This window comes from Nipponia nippon, unplaced genomic scaffold, assembly GCF_047370975.1.
Source record: "Nipponia nippon isolate SJK-2023a ecotype South Korea unplaced genomic scaffold, ASM4737097v1 scaffold_10, whole genome shotgun sequence".
Classification (NCBI taxonomy): domain Eukaryota; kingdom Metazoa; phylum Chordata; class Aves; order Pelecaniformes; family Threskiornithidae; genus Nipponia; species Nipponia nippon.
Window position 1 is genome coordinate 30,839,326 of NW_028262291.1, and position 21,855 is coordinate 30,861,180.

The 21,855-nt window shown below is 41.3% G+C and overlaps 2 protein-coding genes across 4 annotated transcripts in view; one reads left to right on the forward strand and one right to left on the reverse strand.

Annotated features, from left to right (window-relative positions):
• Positions 1–10,211, reverse strand: part of TTBK2 (tau tubulin kinase 2) — a 106,071-nt gene extending 95,860 nt beyond the window's left edge. For all 3 annotated transcript variants that reach the window (XM_087746334.1, XM_087746332.1, XM_087746335.1), the window contains exon 1: positions 9,877–10,211. The gene's annotated coding sequence lies outside the window, so the exon portion shown is untranslated. The remainder of the gene's footprint in view (positions 1–9,876) is intronic.
• Positions 10,212–10,445: 234 nt separating this feature from the next.
• The window catches only part of LOC104020338 (photoreceptor outer segment membrane glycoprotein 2), a 28,347-nt gene continuing 16,937 nt past the window's right edge, over positions 10,446–21,855 (forward strand). The window contains exon 1 of the mRNA XM_087746342.1: positions 10,446–10,524. The gene's annotated coding sequence lies outside the window, so the exon portion shown is untranslated. The remainder of the gene's footprint in view (positions 10,525–21,855) is intronic.

The following is a 21,855-nucleotide window of genomic DNA, read 5'->3' on the forward strand; positions in this document are numbered from 1 at the left end:
CAGGGAATCAGAAATGTAGTATTCTTTATAATACTGCTATACTAACATACTTTGTAATAAAGAATATTACATACCATACTTTTTAATAGACATATATACACACGCACATCACACATATATGGGATTTTACACTACATATACACATGTGTTTACATAATTGTTATATATTACGTGTACATTACATCTACGCTATTATCTATTTTATGGGAATACAGAACTTCAGAATTGTGTCAATGAGGATGCATGTCTTTAACCATAACTGCTTACAAAAAATGACAGAAAATTTGGCAATGTAGCTACATATAGATGCAAATGAATATGTCCTAATGCTTACAAGTACCTTACCCCATTTAGTAAAAGTGAATTACTAAAATAAGGCAGCTTATGTTTAATAATAATTAAAAATGGTGCTATCACTCATCATCTTTAAAGTACATAAGAAAGACAAGAGTGGTGTGGGGAAGAAGACAGAACACAGGAATTAGTGGGCCATGGAGGAAAAAAATGAAATTAATATCTGTAATACGCTGGAAGTTGTTTATAGATGTTATTTTCCAGGTTCATCTTTGGAGCCTGTTTTATAGGGTTCTCTTGAGACCAGAGCTGAGATGACAAAACAGGTGTTTTGTGAAAATTGTTAAGCTCCAGGCAGATTAATGTTTTTGCCCTTTATATATTGTCTGAGAGTTCACTGTGATGCACAGTGATTACTTAAGTTTCACTCTATAGTGAAACTTCATAGAAGTGCATTGGAAAAATTTCTCTCTCTTGCTCGAGGATGGTACACATACATTCGGTGTAATTTGGATGACAAGGAATCTGGTTCTGATGACGAGTTTAGCATGACTGGGGCTGTTAAGAAGCCAGGAGCTGTGGTTCTGGGAAAACTTCTTTCACAGTGGAGTTTTCTTCCAGTATAGGTAGCAACTGCACAAAGATTTTCTGTGCAAGTCCCGGGATATAATGATATGTGAAAACGAGATGCTGCAGCCAGCGGTGGCCTTCCTTTCGTAAGGAAGTAACGAACGCCCGGCCCGGTGCCTGGGCGGCTGAGCCGGACGGCAGCGGCCGCCGGGCTCGGGCGGTGCGGCGGGTCAGCACCCTGGCTAGCTCCGCGCCGCCGGGGCCGGGCGGCGGCGGGGGCGGCCGGGGGCGGCGGCGGGGGCGGCCCAGCCGCTCGGAACGGGCAGGAGCGGCAGCGCCGCCGTGACGCATCTTCTGCTGCCACGGTAAACATTAGCCAGACGCTACTACGTTAGGCAGGCCGAGAAGAACGCACTGGAGCAACTTTTAATAGGAATTTTCAAGCAGATTCCTGATTTATCGTTGCAGATTCCAACAGATTTCCAAAGCATAGAAAACTCCAGAAGACAGTTAATGTTAATGTTTGGAAAGGATAAATAAAATTACTTCAGTAACTACGGGCCATCGGCTTGATACCAATTCCAGGCAAAATAGAGGACTTGAGTATTAAAGAATTAAAGGAAGGCAGTATAATTACTGCCACGCAACTGAAGTTCCCCTTCTTGTCAAACCAGCTTCTTACAACGACATTACGAGTTTGGCCTATAAAGATAATAGTTGTTATGGCACTTATACTTCTGTAAGACATCTGAGTTTGTACCACACAGCACAGTGTGTTTTTAAGAAACTAAAATGGCAGAAAATCAATAGATCACACACTAAATAATAGGTCCCAAAATAGAACTGTAAGTTAACTGAACTAATATTTCTCTGATTAGTCCCATAAGAATCAATTTCTGACTTTGTACTGAAACATTTTTTTACTATGGGAAAAAAAATGATAAAGTTTGTAGTTGATACTGAGATGAAGACATGGCATAGAACAAACTGCATCAATTGTTTCATGGACTGCAATCAAACTACATATGTTCCAACTCGGATAAGAGAAGATGTTATACATCAAGGAGCAAAGAACAAATGGAAACATCACCTAACACAATACAGATAATCAGTCACTTCTGATAAATGCGTCCGCTGCAGCATTACGGCTATGACAACTATGGATGAGCAGGCAAACAAATACTAAGGGAGATCACAATACCTCTCTATCTGCTCATTGTAGCATTGCTGCCGGAATATTATATCCAGTTCTGGTGTTCATATTTCAAGAAAAGATGCAGAAAACCAAATTATTAAAATACAGGAGAATATGTACTGAGTGTCAAAATTATTATCTAATAAAATTGCTTTAGTCTAAGAAAGTACAAGAGATCTTCATTCTGACATACAAAATAAAAAGTTGAACCTTTAGATTACTTACAAATATAAAGATCTCCAAGGTCTTTAAATTTAGTCAGTAAAGATATTCTGCCATTGGAATACTTCATGAATTATTTTAGCGGATTCCTCATCGCTGACAGTTCTTAAAGACAACAGAATGACTTTCTAAATTATATGCTCTTATTCAGCTACTGTTAGCGCACGTAATTCAGAGAAGTCCTAGGGAAGCTGGTATTATGCACGAAGTCAGCTTCGATAACCGCAACAGTTCCCTTGGTCTTAAAACAGCCAGGCCAAGATAAGGAAGAGTTTTTTATCTTTGAAAATTAACTATGTGAGTATATTTCATTATGAAAATACAATTATCCCAGGCAAATTTAGTATGCTGAGACTGTCCTAAGTCCACAAAAGTACTTTTCAACAGTCCAGGGGTCAGTCGAAAAAAAAAAAAAAGCTTGGCAGAATGATGAGGCATAAGAATCAGTAAGTTTATGTATTATAAAGCTTCGGGATCAGGAAACTCTCAAAAGTTATATGAATTTCTTACACATCAGAAGAGCTAACAGTACAAGCTCAGATTTTAACTATCTGCCAAACAAATGCAAAACTATTCCTAAGAACACAACAGCAAAGATTCCCAAAAACCATTACAGCCTTTCATTTCATCCTTACTTAAATAATAAGAAGTATTACATATTGGTATCACGTTTTAAGAAATATTGGCTGTGTGTGAATAAAGACATTCAATACCAAATCCCTTGGAATTAAAGCTTGGGCTTTAAAAACAATCCTGGCTGTACTGTTGACCTATAACCTGCCATATTCATATATTCTGAATGTTTAAACACTTGATCTATACAAATAAAATGTCTAAAACTAGAAGAAGTTTTACTTCAGATTGACTGAGTGCAGATTTAATTTTGCAGATATGGGAACAGTAACACATGACACCATAATGGTAAAATAACCCGAAAATAATAACAGTAATCTATAGGTTCTTGAATTTACTTATAAGAAATATAATTCTATCAACAGAAGTTCTAAGTTTTTTGTTTCTTTTTTTTTTCTTTTTTAAATACACCAACAGTCATCAAATTTGTTTTAAGGATATTCAATTATAAACTGTGGTGAGATACTTTTTCATTTCAAAATTATTATTTAAACAAAAATTACTTTCTACTCAGTAAGAGAACAAGGTGGATATGCAATCATATGGCAAGCAGGGTTAAGAGATTCTACTGAGAAACAGGAAACAATCATAGGGGTGAAATCTGTGTACATTTTTTTTTATTAATATGAGGAACTAGAATAGTAATAATACAAGTAATAAATAAGAATATAGTTATTATTACTCTTAAGACCAAGATTCCAGCTTTTACCTCTTTCAGAGCAAGGCATATAAGAGCACATTATAATATGTCAACACCAAGTATGAGCAATCTCTACTGCAGGGCTACTTGTATGGCAGGCCCTGGTCCCGATTCAGACCATAAATCAATTCTGTCCAAACCTTTACTCCAGGAAAAAACCCCCAATATTTCAGGGAGCTGTTACATGTCAATGCAGGTCCTCACAATAGAATTGATGTATTACCTACCAATACCAACAAGCCAGCCAAAGTACAGTTGCTCCCTGATTGCAGAGGGAGGTCAAGGGAAAATTGACTCATTGAGGAAAGGTTAGCACAGTCTTTGGAGATACATACAGAAGTACGGCCGCATGACTGAGGTATCCTAGGCTCAAAACTAATGAAATACGTACGAAGAATATGGATGACAGGGAGAAATGTCCAGCCTGAATTTAGCATCTAGCCCAAACTTCCTTCTAATCAACAGAGAAGGGAGTGCAACATCACCTCAAAGCAGCCTTTCGGATAAGAAGTTCCTCTTTCTCTTGCTTCCTCCCCAAGCTGCCAACAGGCAGAAAGACCTATCAGTGGAGCACCCAGGCTACAGTAACAGAAAGGATCTGGTCACGACTACTATTTCAGCTAGACATTCAGGGTGAAGTTGCACATAACAGCACGACCTAGCAAGACTTATAAACCTATCTCAGCAAAAAAGCAATATACTCCCTTTTTACAATCACTCTCCGTCAAGTTAGCGACTTGAATCAGCGCAGCTCAGAGATCAATGGGCACTAGAAAAGGCACAGGCAGAGGACATCGCCTTCCACTTATAAACAGCAGCCGGCTGTTAGACTGGCTCAACAATGATGTGCAATTTCATCCGCAGGAGCTAACACGTGAAAAATATGATTATATGTATGTATATCTATAAATAAATGACAATCAGCACCAGACACTCAACAATAGAGCTTCTTTCCTGCACGCATCTGCTCTACTGTGGGAGGCTCACGGCTTGCTCCTCAGCTTCAGCATCAATTTCTAGTTCTTGCTTAGCCAAGACAAGAACTGACTGGGTGAGCTATCTCATTTCTCCCACAAGACCAATAAATACTTTCTTCACACTGACCAATCTTGTGATTCTTTCATGATTTCTCTCCATCCAGGATGAATTGTTCAGCAGGTTTCCCCACTGGAAACACCATCTTGCTCAAGACTGTAAAACTATAAAACTATAGTTTCACCCAAATCATCATGATTATCACAATAATCTCTAGAGCTTGACAAAACAGCAGATGAACTTTATGAAGAAAAAGAATCATGGTCCAATATCAATTCCACTCCTTTGGCTCTCAGAGTACAACATGCCAATTTCTTCTAGGCTGACTCGGCTTAGGGAATTTACTTTGATTTTATAGACTACTGGAAACGGAAAATCGAAGTGTCACATATGAAGGCAGGGCATTCAATGAAACTCGAGGAGTAGCACAGTCATTCCTCATCTAATACAATTTCAATCAGTTGATAATGCCTGTTCTGGATCTATTTAACTCAGGATGCTGACAAATGGAAAGACAAGAAAATAATTAATTATTTCAAGACAGTAAATAACATAACATTATTTAAAACAAAATAACAATACAAATACATTCTAAAAAGTCACCAGTTTGATGCTGAAAAGAAGCATGCTCTATTTATAGATACCCCCCCCCTTTTTTTTAAATACTTCAACACTGTGAAGCTAAACAGACACACTTAATTTGCTCAGAAGCCATACTGCTTGCCAAGAGTGGCATTTGAAGCATTACTATAGCAGTAAACTTAACACACATTCTGCTGATACACCACGCAACAAAGCAATCCCATTCTTACTGCATTGCTGAAGAACACGGTATCAAATAAGTGTTGCTAAAACCCTCACAAAACCCTGAGAGACTGCATGACAGAAGCAACAAACATTATCTGAGAATTATCTGGGAAGTGACAGAGAGCAGAACGAACCCCCTCTTTCAGAATCAATAAGCAGCTGCTGACTGGAGACAATTCCCAAGTACGGAGGGACACCAACTCTTAACAGTCAAGATCTTTCCTAACTGTGGATGAGTCCAGTGGAACAAGGCCATTAACACAGGACACAATTTTTGTGTAACTTCACTTGTGAGTGAAGTGTACCAAAAATGTAATAAAATTATTTCCATTTAAACAGACTGGGAGGACACCAACCTTGATCATTTCAGTTTTTTCCCATGTTAGCTCCAGACAGTAACTTATCCCTGCAACAAGTAACAAATCCCTATGCAACATCCAGATATAAAAAATGGCCTCATATTAAAACGACATAACATCTTTCACAAGCTCGCAAAGCAAGTTCAGCATATTTTACCCTTTCTTTATACATCAGACAGCTTTGTATTGGAAAAAAATACTTTCCTCATCAATACCATCAGTGAGCTGGTTAACTTCATCCATGAAAACCCAGCCAGCCTTCAACTCTTCCAACTACTCAGAAGCATCTCCTGCACTCAAATGCAAAGCTAAGCAACATACACAGATTTCTCCAAAAGGAAGAATCACCAGATGGAGTTCCTCATCAGTGCAAATAACCTAATTCTCAATAATTGATTAATCTCTTCAGAGACAAAGCAACAGCATGAAATAGCATTTGAGCAATGCTTTCCATCACAGAACTGTTCTCAACCATGCAGTACAAGAACCACAGAAAAACATGCCTGAACATAACAACAAACACATTTTTGAATTCTTAACAAGACAGAGTTTCGTTAAAAATGCTAAAGACTTCTTCAGTTTCCCGGTTTGCCCTCCTCTCAAATTCAATCTTTCCCTTCTCCCCCAAAAACTCAAGGTTTTCAAAGATTTGTCTCCATTAATTGAAAAACAAGTTTGAAGAATAAGTTATTGAAAGTTTTGACTTGCATAATATCTCAAAAATGGGAAAGAGATACTCAACCAGATCAGATCAAGAGGTGAAGCATCAAAAGGTCAGATTTTATTGTTTTAATTTTCCACTAGTTAGGTTTCAAGATTAGTGACCTATAAGCTAATACAGAAAAAAAAAAAATAGACTATAAATTTAAACTGCCAAGAATGGCACTTCAATTTCATAAGCAGCTTAAAAAAAAATCCCAGTTACCAAATTCCCTCAAAAGCACACTACTTAGCATCTAGCACTGAAGGCGGAGGGAGGGCAGGGAGAAAAACTCCCGCTCTAAAATTTTAATAAATATAACAAAGTTGTAAAGGATAAGTAAAAGATTGGGTGATATTTTCAAAGAAGTAATTTTGAAAGAACATACATGATACAGTTACTAAAAGCCAAGTTATATAGTATTCAATATTTCCAAGAAGGAGAGGGAAGTTAACTTTTATTCTTCCACTGTGTGACACAGAATACAGTACAACCATTAAAGCACTCTATTAGTGCATGGAAAGCAGAAAAATTAAACTGCTCCATTTAGTTGTACTCTCTCATTCAACTGAAATAATTTTTATTTCCTCTTCTTAAAGTTAACATGTTCAATTCCCATTTAAGTAGCCTAGATACTAAACTGTTAAACAGAAGAAAAATGAATAGAAGATTAACCATTTGAACAAGTTTCTTTCATCCCAATCATGGACAAGAAATCAAGTTGATACTAAGGAATTTTTAAACACAACATGACCTGTAGCTCTTGGATTCCTTAATGTACACCTTGCATTTAGTCAATTTTGCATGTTTTAATTCTTGCCCATCTATACCGTAACAACTGGCCCGTCAGATCATCTGCTAGATCCGTGGCACAACACACTGCTCCGTGAGATCAATCAAACAAAGCTCAGGTTTCTCTGCCATGAGGAGAGAGTGCTTTAACAGTTGGAATGAGGAAAAAAGGACACTGGCTGGTCCATGTGCAACAACACATCCCTGTGAGGCCACTACGAATCCTGGTGTCTTGTACTGAAAAGGCCGCTGTTTCTCCTCCCCTCTAGCCAAACACAAAGGCTTTGTGTAGTGCTTTCCCAGAGCAGGAGAAAGAGACAACGCAACACACAGGAATACATAGAAACTGTCAGTCTCCTGATGTAGAGTATCAATTCATTCCCGCTAGAAAAACAAGTCTTAGCTAACACAGAAAACAGTAGTATATTAATATACCACAGAGAGCAACTTCACACGCTAAGCAAATGTTTAACCTTCTGTACTCATATATCTAGAACCGGTAGAAGCCGATCATTTAGAAATCAGTTTCAAACAGGGAAAACTCCACTCATCTTTCTCTTTTGTCATACTCAAAAATCTTTCTTCATTTAACCAGTCACATTGGAAAAACTTCTCTGGAATTCGTGATGTTAGCGGTAACAGAGCCTGCAGCATGCAGCAGCAGTACGGTGACACACTAAACCTAACCAACATCACGATATTCCAGTCGCTCAATTTGCTCTTCTCATTCTAACTCCATCATTTCCAAAACAGAAAGTTTAAAAAGATGCTGAACGTTAAGAGCATAATGGTACATCAGAAATATATCAGAGAAGAACAAATTATTTGTCAGAAATAATTGATTCCATCTTCACATTTTTTAAACTATGATACCTTGATACACTGTTTTCAAAATAACTTTTGACCAACGAATATACATACTACTGCAGTCAAACTTTCCTATGTATAATTTTTTGACAAGCCAAACAAATGTTATTAAGCATACTTCTGGTTTAACAAGTTAAGAAAGTTTTAATACTTTGTTAAATGTAATTTGTACTGTAAAACAAAGGAATCATCATCAATAAAGTAATATCCAACATTTTTATTCTGTGTTAAATTGCACAGATATCTTTGTACCATGAGTTTACAACATTAAGATAAAAAAAAAATAATTTCCAAAATCAAACAAGAGCAGCAAAATAAGCTCTAATCTTTTGTTTTCTCAGATACAACAGCTAAAATGAACTAACAGAAGCATAGCATGTGTTCAACAGAGGCATGGCATTAACTACGCAGAATATATAAAAATTCTACTCGTTTTTTCCAGAACCACAACATGGAAAGTAATCACTCACTTTAAGGCTAACACGATTTTAAAATAAATACAGTATGTTTTATTTTAGGACTCTCAACCTTCCTGTCAATACAGCTTACTAATTCTGAACATCTAAGCTGAAATTCAACTGGTTCTGCACATACAATCTAACTAAGAAAGACATTACAACCTATTTTATAACTCATATTTCTATAGCCCTTTCCAGCTTAATTATAAATATGGTAGAAGGTTCTCAAAAGGCTGTGCTATAGTCAGGGGTCTTGCCTTTGTGGCCACCCCCCCAGGATAATACATTAACATTATTAATATTTGCAAATCCATCCCCGTTGACACTGGCAGTTGTTCCCAAGTGCTCTGTCTCACACCAGAGGTTAGAAACCTCGTACTGATCTTTGTCCTCTCATTGCTTTTGCTCTAGAGCGACAAGAGAAGTACAAGGATGCAGCTGCAGCTCCAGAGATCATCTGTAGACTTAGGAACAAGGTATTTCCCCATTTCCTTTTTTTTTGAAGCTAAAACTCTGTATAATAATGCTTTTTAAATTTCTTCCATACGCAGTTTATATGTTTACTATTATCACCGTAGTGAGTGCATCTGCGGCCTAGCCAGGCATATCTGTATTCATATATTGATGCAACTGCTGTTAATGGCTCCAGCACTTAAAGCGCTAGACGACAGACAGACTGATTCCCCCATCCAGCCTTGCCCACGGATGCATCCCTTACACGCATGCCACAATTAAGAACTGGAAATATAGATGCAGCTATTTTAAAACAGGGATGTTTCGCCACCAGAACACGTAAATATCTGTACGGTTTGCCTTCTTGCAGCAAGTGGGAGGGACAAAAAAAATCTCGTGCCTATAAATTTGAATTCTCCGTAGAGGCCGGGGCGGCGATGACTGCTGCTGGAGCCCGCCAGACCTGCTGACCTTAACTCCACGGAAAGGATCGCCCCGTCCTGCCCGCGCACCCCCGCGGCAACAAGCCCCTCTCGGGGCGGGCCGGGCCGGGCCGGGCCGGGCCGGGCCCCCCCGGAGCTCCCGCGCCCGGTAAACTCCCTCTCCCGCGGGGAGAGAAACCGCGACGCGGCTCCCACGCAGCAACCGCCGCCGGAGCCCAAGGGCCGCGCCCCGCTGAGGCGGCCGGCGGGCCCCCCGGGGACACCTCCGCCCGGCTGCCGGGCCCGCGCCCACGGGCGCGCCCCTAGGGATAACGGCGACGGCCGCCGCGCAGCGCCGCGTCTCCTCACCTGGAACGGGGCCGAGGCGGCGGCGGCGGCGGCTGCTCGGGGCGACGCGCGGCACGGCGAGTCCCTGCGGAGCCCGGCGCCCCCGGCCGCCGCGGGGGATGGTCGGCGCGGCGCGGGGCGGGGGCTAGAGCGGCGCCCCCCAGCCCAGCCTCCGCCCCATGGCGTGCGGCGCGGTCTCTATGGCGACTGCAGTGCCGGGACGGCGCCGGCCCGCCCGCGGGGAGGGATAACGGCTGCGCGCAGCGCGGAGGGACGCTCGGGGGTTACGGAGGGGCCCGGCAGGCTCAGGGGGTTACGGAGGGGCCCAGGGCCCTCCCCAGGGGGGTTAACCCCCTCGCGGCCGCGGCCGCCGCCGCCATCCCTGCGGCAGTCCCGGCCGCGCTCGCCCGCACCGCCTCCCCCGCTCTCGCCCTTCCTCAGCCGCGGCGCCACCGAGCCCGCTGTCCTCCAGGGCGCCGCCCGCATCCCTTTTTCCGGGGCGGTGATTGGGCAGCCGCGGAGATTCCTCGCGGGCGATTGGTTGTCAGCGTGGTCAATTAGGCTACCGGAGGCGGGCGCACCTGGAAACGGCGCCGTGTGCGGGGTTGGTTGAGAGCGGCGGAGCCCGGCCACCAGCCCCCACCGCCCCCGCGCAGCCTCGGGGCCGAGGTGGGTGCTGGGCGCTGTAGTCCCGCGGCGCGGTGGCGGCGGACCGGCCGGGGCCGCCGCCAGCCGCTTCCCGCCGAGGTTCTGAGGGGCCGGCGGGCAGCGCCCGTGACGGGGGTGGGGGCTGGCCCACGGCGCTCGCCGCCGCAGGGCCGCTCCCCGCTGCGGCGCCCGCTCTGGTCCGGGGGGGAGCTGCGTCCTCGCTGCGGTACCGGCCTCCGCCTCAGCAGCCCGGGCTCGGCCGTGCCCGGGCCTCATCGGCGAAGCTGCCCGCGTCTGGGGGGGCTGCCCGGGGCCTGCCTGGGCCCAGGCCGCTGCCCTGCCTCCGCGGTGGGGCGAGAGGGGTGAGGAAAGAGAGGCTTGGGCGGGGGAGGAGGGTGACCGGGCGGGGGAAGGGCGGCCCCTCGCGTCGCCTCAGGGACCTCTGTCCCTTGCGGGGGCAAGCGCTGCCCCCGTGACACGGCAGGGCTGTCGCCCGTGGGCTCCACGCCGTGGCACTAGGAAACGCGTGATGTATCCTACGCGTGGGCCAGTACGCCCTTCGAAGAGAAGGCATCGGCTCTCACCGGTGACTCGTTACCGCAGGCAAGACCCTCCAGCCTTGTCAGGCAATGGAGCGGGTGCTGCTCCGTGGGTGCCGGCGTGCCATCGCACAGCAGCCGACAGGACGCGTTTGTAGGCCACGGTGTCGCCCCAGAGGCTGGATCTATCTGGCAGACGGGCAGCTAGGAGAGACCCGTTCTGGGGGAAGGGGGAAGGACAGATTCGCTGCGAGCAGCGGCTTGTATGAAGTGAGTAAACACACTGCAGTCTTCCCCTCATGTGAAGTTTCCTTGGGGGGGGGGGGGGGGGAAGCTTTTATTTCCCTACTGTCAGGCAGATAAGATGATAGTGTGACTAATTTAAGCCCTTTCTTCATTTGTCACAAGGCGATCAGAGTCAAAGAATAAGGTTAGAAAACCATATCTCCTACTTCTGCTTTATGAGTAGGAAGATGCTTGTAGTTTACAAATTAGTTACCCAGCAGTGGGAGCTGTGAACCTAACCTAACAGTGAGCCCAAACAGTTCTGACTTGCTCGGTGTCACCTTCAGCCAGATGCTTCTTCATTCACAAAGTGAACTACCTCAAGCAGGGGGCCACCAGTCGTAGTGGTATGGATAAGCACTGGTGATAAGCATATGTTCCTCTACACAGAGAGAATGTGTGTGTGTAGAATGTGTCCTAACTAAGAACTGAAACAGTTAATAAGAAAGCTGATACTATGAAGAAATGTTCATTTTGTGAATGGAAATGAACCAATGAACCAGCCTTGTCTGAAATAGGTGCGGAAGGTTCCTTTTTTCTTTTTCCTTTTTTTTTTTTTCCTTTTTTTTTTTTTTTCCTTTCCCCAATAGTATATCTTTTCCCCAATTTTAGAATGGAGTTATGAGTTTTGCTTACCTTTGATAGACATTTACAATTTCTCAGATGGAAAATATTCTACTGGAGCTGCAAATTCTTCCAAACCTGTCTTAAAGGCATTGCAAAGGTGACAATTATTCTAGGATAGGCCTGCTCCATATGCCTACTCTTCTTATGCACTAAACAAATAATTTTTTCACATTCACTCTAAAGTAGACAGTACTTTTCTTCCCAAGTTATAATTGAGGGTAGATGAATGCCCTAACCACCTCTTATTTTAAGTAATGCCAACAAAACTTGCTGTGTGCTAGGTGTAATGGGGAGCTTATGAATATGAATCCATCTGTGAAGAGTACTTTATTGTTCCCCAGATAACCGACATATTGCCTGAGGTGTACAATTCTTCAGCAAAATTTTCCAATTTGATTAAAGAGAATGGAAAGGCCTTAACAAACTTGTTTATCTGGTTTGTCTGTTTACCTGTTTATCATTGCTAATCCAAGGGGCATAGTTTCTCTCATCACTTTGTAACTTCACAAGTAAATTCATTGTCTAACATAACCACATTGTCATGTACAATATCATGGAAATCACATCATGAGTACATGTCATCTTAGCATACTGTAAGTCAGCATGCCCACTGCAAGCTTTAAAAGACCAAATAGCCTTTCCCTTCATCATCAGTTAGTTAGTTTTAAAGTTATAGTGATCTGTTAGTTTTCAAATTACCATGGACTCTTCCCAAGCAGACAAAACCTGCATGGTTCAAATAAAAGTCAAGCAGGGAAAAAAAATAAACTGAGTCTTCTCAAACGGAAAATCTCTTTCCACTTAAGTGCAGGACGTCTTCACAGAAAAGATCTAATCTTTTTTAATTCACTGCTCCAGAAATATACCAAGAGGTTCTTCAAGGCTTTCTGTTCTACTATTTTTGGTTCAAAGATGATGGTAAATATAACAGATACCAGCGTTTCCTCTGTCAGTGCAAACTTGCAGAATATCTTCACCACAAAAAAAAAACCCAACCAAAACCAAAAAAAACCCCAACACATTAAAATCTCTGTCTTTATGTAAATATGGAATGAAGCTACTCTAGCTTTTTTGCAGTAGTACAGGTAGTTAACCTTAGATGTATAGTGTTGATTGGGCCTGGAAAAGGTTACCCTGAGCCAAAGGTTTTACATTGTTAGTTACATTCAGGTTTTACATCATTAGTTCTAATTGGCTATCTCAATGTAAAAATGTGCCTCTTGTTGCAGTCTAACTATAACCTTGTTCTTATCTTTTAACCAATTGTATTCTGTTGCTGTATCTGGCTTTGTGTGGTAATTATCTGGTATTCCAGAACATCCCATTAACAACAGTTTTGGATGCAGGGAGAGTAAGAGGGGGATTAAATGTAAAAAGTGCCTCTAAATAGTATCTACTCTTGCTGCTGTTAGAGATGGGCTAGAGGGCCAGGTGGATAACTGGTCTGACCCTGTAGCGTATTTCGTATGTTCTGATGTAACTGTATTTTTTGTATGGGAGTTTATCATGCAGCCTTTGAATCAATATGCCAAACATATGTGAGTGAAGAGCCACCTCTGAATGTGTGTGGAATGATAATGAGCGTCCTAGGTCCTCCTGTAAAACCAGAAAGCTCTTGCAAGCATATTCAAACGTGGTAGCCCAGCACAGATAAACATTTAACTCTGATGCAGCTGTGAATTAATCTAGTCATTTTAGTTTCCTAGTACTTATGTAGAAAGAAAAGAGGAAAGAAGAGGAGCTTCTAACTCCAATCTCTTGCAGATCTCTGAGGCTATTCCTACTATGAATATTCTCTGGAAGGTGAATTCTCGTATGTACATTTTACTTGTCTGTGCATGTAAACAGTATACCTAAATATTTCTTCTTAAAACTCTTACATTGCTTTCATTATTCCTCAGAAACACTTGCACTGAAATTAAGTTAAAACATCTTTATTATATATTATACCAAAAATGTTAACTTTATAAATAAATTATTAAAATCACAGGAAGGGGAAAATCATTATTTGCATCGACAAAGGTTCAGATCTTGCCAAGAGGTGAATTTCACCTTGGGATGGAGAAGGACAAGTACTGGAAACAATTGTCTTCTGGTTTAATGTTTCTGAAGTCAGAATGATTATATCAGCAGAAACTTTAGTCTGTTAGTTACTTCCAAAATAGAGCGAAAATGAAGTTACTTAGCAGTGTTAGTCAACAGCTGTAAACCACTGCAAATGGACACCTCTGCAGTTGTTCTGAAGATTTTTAAATATCTCAGGTGGTGCAAAGTAAATCAGTAAAGAAGACTGTCTTGTCTTAGTTCAATCCTAAATGTCTAACTTGGCTGTAGACTGCAAGGAGGCAAAAGAAAAGTACTGCAGACCGGAACTCTGAAGTTGGAGAGCAGGAGGATTACTGCCAGAAATTACTCCAAATTCAAAAGCCTTACCTGACCAAACTTCATTATAACTGAGTAGTTGCTATGGAAAGCTGTGAATGAAAAAAGAGATAAAAATTTAGTTGTGCTGGTATATGCATGGCATATGCATGGCAATACAATTTGCTGATAAGTTTGACTGTAGGAAAAATAATTCCCGCTCCTGTAAATATGTTCTTACATGTCTAATATAGCTTCGGTATTTAATATTAAGTATTAAATCACCTAATGAGGCAATAAATAGAACTGGTCTGAATTTAAAAATATAGAAACAAGCCCGTAAAGGCCGAAGTGAGAGCGAACTGTTCCTTGACACACCTGGACACAGCTCTAGCTTTTATGATTTTTTATTTAAAAGAGAACAGAGAATGAGAATATACCCACATATAAACTCCCAATATCTTTCTTTTGTGTTCAGAGAACTAGATCAGAACTTCCAGGATTGTCTATAGATGGAACACAACTTTCTAGTGCTTCAACTTCTGTTTTCATAGGCTTCATAATGGATAATCATGGAAAAATAAGTTTGCTTTCCTGGAAATCTTCTTCCTTGTGGGATAAGGGAGATGTGAGAATTATCATCAGTGGTTTTTGTCTGAAAGGAATAATCTAATGTTTCGCCAAGGAATCTTTAAAAATTAAAACCCACACCTATACACAAACATATGCATATATCCGCTGATGGAGAAGGGTGACGTGATTAACAATGTGTAAGACCTTCTGAACTCTGCTGTTATTTTCTTCAAATAAATGTGTATGGGAGGAGATGATTCATCCTGCGAAGTACAGACTCCTTGGTTTCAAATACTTTCATTGGAACTTCTTCGCCTAGACATCAGGGCGTTTGGTTTATTTATTTATTTCTGTATGAGTCAGAAGTTCTGAATACTGTTTCTGCTTAGTTGACCAGAGAAGTAGGGGACAGAGCTCCAGAAAATATTTTTGAGAGTCAGGAATCAAATGGTTGTCAGAAAAGAGAAAGAAAAAATAAAGGGGGGGATAGATAGCAAGATGCACAGACTTCATAAGTATTCATTCCCAAAGAGATGGAAAATTCATAGGTTTGGTTAGTCAGTAAATGAACATCCACCAAATCCTAAAATTTGTTGAAAATTGTTAACTAAAAATGAATATATAAACGGAGGTGGAAACAATGCTCTCACTGAAGAGTAGAAAGGTAAACGTGTTTTATAAGCTCACACTTCAGGCAAAAGTCAATGGGCAAAAGAAGTATTGACCAAAGATGGGGTAGCACTTATAAAGTTTTGTAGATGTTTAAACAGGCATTCAGCTCATAGGAAATGAAAAATCACAGACCTTGAGACATCTAGTTCAGCCCTTTTTCCAAGGAAGGACCAACTGTCCCTACAACATTCCTGGCCAGTATTTGTCGGACTCTTGTAAAAGTACTCTGTTGATGGAAAGCAGCTTTTTCATGGGCCATTTCACTATTTTCACTAAAAGAAAGATTTCACCCATTATTTCTCTTCCTATCACCAAAGCAATTTATTCCCTTCCTCTGTGCAACTACCTTAAAATTACTTGAACGCTATTTTCACCTCTCACCTTCAGTCTTCTCTACACTAAGAAAACAGAGTTCCTTCAGTCTTTTTTCTTCACGATTTCTAGACACAGAGTGTCAATGAGCTTGAAGTCACCGCTGAAGGGACAGAGGGATCTTGGATCTTTTTCATAAGAGCTCCAAGAGCACTGTGTCTAAGTGCTGGTTTTTGGCTATTTGACAGCTTCAGAAACTTTGTGAGTCTCTTTTTTTTTTTTTTTTTTTTTTTTGTCTTTTTTCTTTCTAAAAGAATCTCAGATTCCCTACAAAATGTCCTGAGTCATATTGTCCAGTTCAAATGGTGTCTAGAGAGTGAAAAACAGCATCAACATCAGGTTTGGAATAAGGTGAGAACAGGGAGACTTCCTGATTAGTATAGGACCTCCTCTGTAGGAGGTCTCTTTGAGGAGAAATGTGAGAGTGTATGTCTGACTGCTTTGCTAGGGGAAGAAGGGTCAGTTGGCAGTGTAGTGCACCAAAGTATTGATGCTACGAGATATGGAATAGAAACAGGAAATTTTACCTCATTATGTAAGGGGAATTTTGTTGGGAGCCCTCATAATATGTGTATAATTCCATTCTGCAAAAAGCTTCCTGATGACTGGCTTGTGATGATACGATCCATAGTGAATACGGTACGAAGGTGAAAAGCAAGATTGCTGCATGGTCTAATTATGAATAAGGTTGCAAAAACGGCTTCTAGTCTTCAGAAAAAAGTTACAAGATGGAAGTTTTAGGTTACCAACCAATTTAAAATACAGGTTCACTTTCCAGCTTTACCATAGACTGCTGGTCTGATTTTAAGGTGAATACACTATTTATGTGCCTTAGTTTTCCATTTGTAATGACTCACCGTGAGTCAGGAGTGGATGACTCAGAAGTTACGGACAGTACAGCTCCCATGGATTGAAATCAGAGCTGGCTTGATGGGTACCTGCATGGTGTTTCATGGAATATACAGGAGCCCTGATGACTAGCAGTACATGTGCAGTGCAGTACATGCAAGTCTGCTGTAATTTCCTTTTTGGCTGAGACTGGCTCCAGCATCCATATTGTTATAACCTTTAAACATCTGAAAAGTTAGAATTACAATACTTCTTTTTCTGATTCATTTAATCTGTGACATTCTTCAGGCAATTAAATGAGCTACAGTTACAGTATTTGTATTTTGTATGGAACATAGTACAGCAGGTCTTCTGGTACAACTGTAGTACAGTGTATAACTGTAGCTGTAAAAACATATAATTGACTTAGTTTGCAATAAGCTTTGTGGCATTCTAATGTACAAACTGGGTTCTTTTAAATTACTGTCTATCCCCGTTACCTCTTGCCTTTGAGTTTTAACATTCCCTCTGCCAACTCTGCAATTCCATAAAACTTTCAAATGTTGTGATTTAACTTAGGTATCTTCATATAACTAAAACAACCATAATCATCTAGATGCCACTATACTTCCTTCCTAAAAGTTCAAAAACGTAATTGAGAGATGAATATTCTGCAAAGACCCCGTTGCTTCTATTTGCCTAATAACTTACACCCATCAGTATCTACCATGGGGTTCACAACTTTACAAAAGCCAAAAAAAGCAGATGGTCTGAATTCCCTTTTTCATACCCTCTCCCCATTAACACATATCAGTGAATCTCTTCCTGAATATGGACTCTCTCTCTGAAGCACTGACATGTTAAAGAAAGGTCATATAGGACCTGCTTGTGTCCGACTTACTGCGTGCCTCCAGTTTTAGTCCATTACTCCAAATCTCTTACTATTAGTTATCATTTGCATTAAATGCAAGACAAAATGGAAAGCCATCCAAATATAAAAATAAAACAATTTTTGGAAACTAGATGTAAATTTAAATTTTGCAGCATGCGTCATCCCAACTAGCTATTTAATTAGGCTAATTCATAACACATCTGTGCTTGCTTGTGGACTTATACATGAATGGTACTAAACAGATAAGTAATTGGCCAAGTATTTATTAAATTTACCTCTTTCAGATCCAAAGCCACAGCACAGCAGTCTCCACCGTTAGCAGGGAAGTGTGTGGGTTTTTTCTACGCCACTGGGTGGTAGACGGCAGACCCACATATACAGCCACTCCTGCTGAGTTACAAAACGCTACTCTATCATTATGGTCTTGGTGTCCAGGCTTCCCAGCAGGTCTGTAAGAAAGTGCATCATGCTTAGTTACAGATTGCCATAAAACAAAACTAATTTCTGAATAATTCAACTTTTAGTATTAACTTTGCAGCTGAAACCATTTCCCAATATGAGACGGAACAAAAAATACAGGTAGCATTGACCTCTAATTGCATTAAGATTGGATTTGTTTCTTACAATGATGCATTCCTGAGCTTCCGCTAGCTGCGTGAGTGACCTCTGATCTCTCTAACACAAATAAAAGAAAGCTTCTTACTTCGCATTGTAGAGAAAATCTACATACGGCAGCACTGCCATCTTCTGCTTGCTTTCTTTCGTGTATGCAAGTACTAGGTTTATACTGCAAAGCAACAACAGGGAAGGTGCATTTTCCTACTAGTAGGTATCTGAGGCAATAACATTTTCTAATATTCAGGGATAACATATGTCTGGAGTTCCACAGATGTGGGGGGATTTCACACATGAACTTTTTCTGGGCATAGAAAAGGACTTCAGACATTTGTTCAGGATTTCTAATATATCGCATCCCAGCCAGAGCAATAGCTCAAAAAATCCCAGGCAAATGTGTACATTTGTGGACTTGTGCTGTCCACAAGGAATATATTATACCTCTTGAATATGCTCCATAGAGTTGATCTATACACAAATGTACGTGTTTGAACAAATCTAATATATTCCTTGTTATCTGCACGAGTACAGCATGAATGATCCATGTGCATAGGAGTAATTTGATGCAGTTGGGGTATATTTGATCATATGCAAGCATTTGTGTGGTCCGTATGCAGTAGGTCCAACAGGTCCCAGATATATCACATATGCTCTTGATCTGAAGTTTCCTGGATGTGCTGTACATCAGCACATAAGCAAGATAGAAAGCTGGAAGCCCTACTTCAGATATTTTATTTATAAAGGTGAAAGTACAGTAAATTCTATTTTTCCAAACTGAAGTTGCCAGCAAAAGGCACATTAGGCCTGTATGACTCCAGGGACCCCCCACATGTCAAGGAAGCAGCTCTGTATAAATTTGCCATAGAGTACTAGACGATGCATTGTTGGATTGAGCTTTCAGCACAGGTGTTAGTTATGAGTTTGATTGTATCAGAAAAACTGAAAAGGGAGAGAATTTCACTGTATGACTTTATCCTGTTGGGACACGTCCTTGGGATTTTTCACCCCGTGGAGGCACAGAGTGACGCTGGCAATTATGAGCCTCCCTCTTCCACGCAGTAATGTATGAAATGACTTCTGGCAAGTGAACAAGTCTTAATTGTTTTTTCTTCTTGGAATATTGCAGTTAGATATCCCAGTCTCTGCTTTACTCAAGACTTTGATAGACTGTGTTGCACCGATAACTCATCTTTCACCTTTCCCTGATAGCAAGTGCGATAACACCGATGCATGCAGAGGGGTGTCTCTTTATGAAAGCATGAGACCTTAAACGAGGTGAGCAGGCGTATTCCCAGAATACACAGTTAGAATCACAGTAACATCACGGTATCGGTTTATTGCTCATCATTAGCTGGGCGAGCACAATTTATGCTTCTGAGAATATTCATACACGTTACAATCCCTGGTGCAGGGTCCCTTGCAGTCAGTAACGTGTGCTCACTGAACTCTGCTGTGCTGCGGTATTACGGACCCTATAGACCAAACCTGGTCTGGCTTAGTGATTCAGTTCTGGTGCTAGCATCACCACTAACTCAATCAAGCATTGCTGCAGGCTCAGCTTGTTGCCAGTTCAACCCAGCCTTGTCCATCCCACAAATCACTACATGCTGGGCTCAGAAATGCCAGCGGACAGGATGCTTTTGCTTCTGGCTTGGGATAAAGCTTTTAAGAGTCTAGGGCAGAGGTTTCTACTAGATTGTTCTTGAACCTGGAAAGCTTCCCAAACCAAAATCTGCTGTGAGTCATACAGGATGATCCAGTTGCTCTTGGTCACTTGAATTCCTTTCTTGGACACAGTCACAGTCAATACACAGAGGACAGACAATTCCATCCAAAGCAACAAAATATGGAATGATGGGTAAGGCACACAATAGTGAATGTAAACGATGATTGCCTAAGATAGATTTTCCCTTCCCACAGAAGCACAAAGTTTCATTATTCTCATTCTTCTCTCTCTTGGACCCATATTCATTGTTAAGAACAAATTAAGAACTAATGAAGACATTAGCAGGTACTGAAGAACAGTCTCTGTTGCTTACTAGCCCAAACCTCTGGGGGGTAAAAAGGTAAAAGAAGTTACTATAAATGCATTTTGTCAGTGAGATCTCAGTTCACACTCAGTTAATTGGCCTGTTTTGCAGGATTTAACCTGGTGGCATAAGAACCTTGAAATAAATCTCTTAGCTACGATTAGAGATGAGAGAGAGATTAGCATGGGCAGGAGAGTTGAAGTCTTTTTCTCCATCTCCATTGGTGAGTCAGTGTAAAGACAGAACTACACAGACATCAGGAAATCAGTACTTCACTCTTCCTCAGGATGACTGATCCAGGTATTTTCTCCCCTGTACTCAGCAAGTTACCAGTTTTGAGATCTTGTACAGTCCTCTGAAGCAGGTTAGTGGTTTCTTTTACAATAAGTCACAGATAAGAATGTGCGTTTAGCTAAAATGGCAGATTTTAGTGAAATTGGTGAGATAAGATGTGGTTTGTTTATGACAAAATTGCAAGCCAAATTTCTTTGGACAATTTGCATCTAATAAGTAAATTTTATAAACAAATAAATAGCTGTGCCGTGTCTTGTTCTATGTACTTAGGGGAATTTGATAACAAAGGAACAGGTAAGTGGCACCTTGAAAGCAAAAAGCTATGGTATGCTGAAGGAAGTTGTGTTTGAAGTGAGTTAGACAAGGAAAGCTTGAGAACAGCGTCGATAATATGGAAGAGATTTCCACATTTATTGGACTGCTTCTGCTGAAAGAAATATTTCTCCCTTTACAGAATAAAATCCAGCTTCCTCTCCCATAGCTGGGGAAAAAATGTCTGTGCGTATATGCTTCGTAACTCTGGAGTGGCTCATGTGCAATGGTGAGGTGTGTTTCTCAGAACTTGGATAGAGGTGTTAGTTCCACTGAGCTACTAGGAGCGTTTGTGGTTTTACAATAGCCCACTGGCAAATACAACTTGGAGAAGAAAGGATACATGTTGCAGAGCAAGACAATGACACTTTTAGCTCATAACTGCGCTTCAGTTCTTTCAGCTGGAAGAAATTTCTTCATGGCGCTCAAAAAATGTTACTACAGGGCAGTATGCATGTTGCAATACATCTTACGCTAGTAAATATATTCAATACTTCATTGAACAGTTAGGGAAAGAATAACGTTATGGTGTATTTACGAAATTCATTATGATAGGAAGAGGGTCTTCTCGTTACCTAAAATAAATTCAGTAAACTGTTAGCGTAGGAAAAAATAGTGTCGAGAGAAATACCCATGTAGAAGCTGGGAACACTAGACCTTATGCCTAGTGTTTCCCATAGACTAATTTGTGAGGAATAGAGTAGGTAAGTTGTTCTTCTGTCCTAGACTTGATGCGCTCAAAGTTTCACAAGGAGCACAGTTGTCCCAAAGATCCTTTGTGCAGTCCCAGGTATATCAGTGACAGCCAGGGTCAGTCAACGAGTGGTCACTGCACTACACCAAGCAGTCGTTCCTCCCCTTTCCTCTGGCAGTATGGCTCACGGGAAATAGCAGATCTTATACCGCTGGGGGACTGTGGCAGGGGTACCTCTGTTAGATGAATGTGAATATT